Source organism: Cucumis melo, chromosome 1 (assembly GCF_025177605.1).
Source record: "Cucumis melo cultivar AY chromosome 1, USDA_Cmelo_AY_1.0, whole genome shotgun sequence".
NCBI classification, from domain to species: Eukaryota; Viridiplantae; Streptophyta; class Magnoliopsida; order Cucurbitales; family Cucurbitaceae; genus Cucumis; species Cucumis melo.
Genome location: NC_066857.1, coordinates 17,016,575 through 17,019,553, shown reverse-complemented (window position 1 = coordinate 17,019,553; position 2,979 = coordinate 17,016,575). Strand labels below are relative to the sequence as shown.

Genomic DNA, 2,979 nt, shown 5'->3' with positions numbered 1-2,979 from the left:
CGACGCAGCGCAGCCGGAACGTCCGTCAGCCAGCCGTCGCGCCGCCGCGTCGACTGAAATCCAGCAGCCAACGCCTCGCGCGCCTCCAGCCGTCGAACCCGAACCCGGAACCGCTCCACGATCGCTCGCCCGAACCCGAAACCGAACCCGCGTCCGTGCCCACACGTGTCCAGCCCTCTCCGCGTGCAAGTCGCGCCGCGCCGCCTGCACTGCAAGCCGAGCCGCGCCTCTTGGCTGTCACAAGCCGAGCTGCACGTGCAAGATCCCTACGCCAAGCCGAGCCGAGCCGATCCCTGTTCTTTTTCCAGCCGAGCCGCCAAGCCTAATTTGGCTCCTTCCACCTAATTTTTGGTAATTAAATTAATTATTTTGGCATTACCCAGTAAGACTCAATGTTTTGGACACTAATTAATTTAATTTGGAACTAAATTAAATTATTTTCCTTAAGGGACGTCTTGGACCAAGTAACTGCTGCAGCGTGGGATTTCTTCAGTAGGGGCTCGAGCACTGCAACCTCTTTCTAGGGTAAGTCATTTCAAATGAGTCTTGAACCGTTAGTCGTTGGTGACCTAATTACGAATTTTGGCGTATTAAACAGTTAGGACCTCGTCGCTTGGAAAGCATACTGCCTCGCGGTTAGGACTCGTCAAGTAAATCTCCAGGTAAGAGATTCTACTACTATCTCCATGTTTAGAATTATGAGATTTCGTATACCTTCAAATGTGCATGTTGAGGACTAGACTGTACGATGCATGAAATCAATGATAGTATGATGCAAATGATGACATGGTTATATTATAGCATGTTGTGTGATGACGAGAACTGTTATGGCTGTACGACGGGTGTCGAGATGGAGAGAGTAATGATGAATTATCTGTTATGTCATATGCTGATGCCATAGGTATGTATACTGCGATTAGGGTACCTGTTAGCTTAACCTGTTAGAGTCGTACCTGCATGGGTGTCCTTTGGGATCACCACCTATTGAGGACTGTGCGGTCCGACGGGACACCAGTCTAGCATGGATATAGATATGACTCGAGTGACTCGACGGGGTCCTCGCATCCCGACTGTCCTAGGTGTCCCCCGGGGCACCGAAGACCAGAGTTACGTTCCTACGGGAGCGCATGTTGCACGTGTTCGAGAACGTGCCAGAGATTGGGTACCAGTTACAGGACTCTGACAGGAAGTTAACAGGCGCCTAGTGGGACTAGTAGTGGGTCCCTTACTGAGTATTTTATACTCACTCTCTTCATGTCATGTTTTCAGGTAGAGGACGAGGCAGGGGCAAGGGCAAGCTGGCGAGCGACCCGAAGTGACCGTGGCGAGCCGTAGGGACTTCCGCTTCCGCTTATTCTTGTTTTTTTTTTACTTTAGTACCTGAGTTTGAGTATTCTTCATTACTTACCATCTTTTGACTTTAGTACCTGAGTTTGGGTTTTCATAAATAAAATTTCTCAAACCTTATGCGTTTTACTAAATTTTATGACTTAAACCACTTGTTCTATATTTAGTAATGACTTCGATTCAGTATAAGAAGTTGGGTCGTTACAGTTGGTATCAGAGCACAGTGTTTTAGGTTCTGTAGACTGACCTACGATGTAAGTCATTGTTTTGTTTTGGTTTTACTTCACCCTATGGCTATACGGTCCTTCGGCACTCGCCAGGTATGTCTAAAGCCTTGCTAATGTTAAGATTACAATTTTGCCTGAATAGACTAGACCTAGAGATAGGTGTGTTAAGTTCTTGTGGTGAAAAGTTTTGTTGGTGAAATTTTAGGGAGAATGCCGCCACGTAGAGGTGCACGCCGAGAAGGTGGTAGGGGAGGCAGAGGAGCCGGTCGTGGCCAGCCGGAGGCGCAACCTGCTGCACCGGTGGTCGACCCTAACGCACCGGTCACCCAGGCGGATCTCGCCGCGATGGAGCAGCGTTATCAGGACATGCTGCAAGCTTCTTTGGCGACTTTCCTTGCCGCCCAGCAGAACCAGGCCGCCCTTGTTCAGGCCCAGGCCGTCGTTCCTCCAGCCCCTAAGGAAGCTCAACCCGTACCAGTTCAACTGTCGGCCGAGGCTAAACATTTACGGGACTTTAGGAAGTATAATTCTAAGACCTTTGACGGATCCATGGACAACCCCACAAAGGCCCAAATGTGGTTGACGTCTATAGAGACTATCTTCCGGTACATGAAGTGCCCAGAAGACCAGAAGGTGCAGTGTGCAGTCTTCTTCTTAGAGGATAGGGGCACCGCCTGGTGGGAGACCGCTGAGAGAATGCTGGGGGGCGACGTCAGCAAGATAACTTGGGAGCAGTTCAAGGAGAACTTCTATGCTAAGTTCTTCTCTGCCAACGTGAAGCACGCCAAGCTGCAAGAGTTCCTAAACTTGGAGCAAGGCGATATGACGGTGGAGCAGTACGATGCCGAGTTCAACATGTTGTCCCGTTTTGCTCCCGATGTGGTAAGGGATGAGGCTGTCAGGACGGAGAAATTCGTTAGAGGACTCAGGCTAGACCTTCAGGGCATTGTCCGAGCTCTCCGACCAGCCACTCATGCTGACGCACTACGTATAGCACTGGATTTGAGCCTGCATGAGAGAGCTGATCCGTCTAAGGCTGCCGGCAGAGGGTCAACCTTGGGACAGAAGAGAAAGGTGGAGACGCAGCCTGACGTAGTACCGCAGCGAACTCTGAGGTCAGGAGGTGTCTTTCAGAGACACCGACGAGAGCTTGCAGCAGCCGGGAGGACTCTGAGAGAACTACCCGCTTGTACTACTTGTGGGAGAGTCCACGGAGGTCGTTGCTTGGCTGGAAGTGGAGTCTGCTTCAGGTGCAGACAGCCGGGGCATACTGCTGATGTGTGTCCTCGGAAACCCTTTGAGACGACACCGCCCCAGCCTTCTGCTTCCCAGTAGGGGAGAGTTTTTGCCACTACCCGGCAGGAGGCCGAGGGAGCTGGTATAGTGGTGACAGGTACGCTCCCAA

The 2,979-nt window shown here is 51.2% G+C and overlaps 1 long non-coding RNA gene across 1 annotated transcript; it reads left to right on the top strand.

Moving 5' to 3' along the window:
• Positions 1-453: 453 nt before the first annotated feature.
• Positions 454-1,289, top strand: LOC127151173 (uncharacterized). Its single transcript, XR_007823913.1, has 3 exons — positions 454-525; positions 599-662; positions 1,270-1,289. It is a non-coding gene; the product is annotated as an uncharacterized LOC127151173 (long non-coding RNA).
• Positions 1,290-2,979: the final 1,690 nt, after the last annotated feature.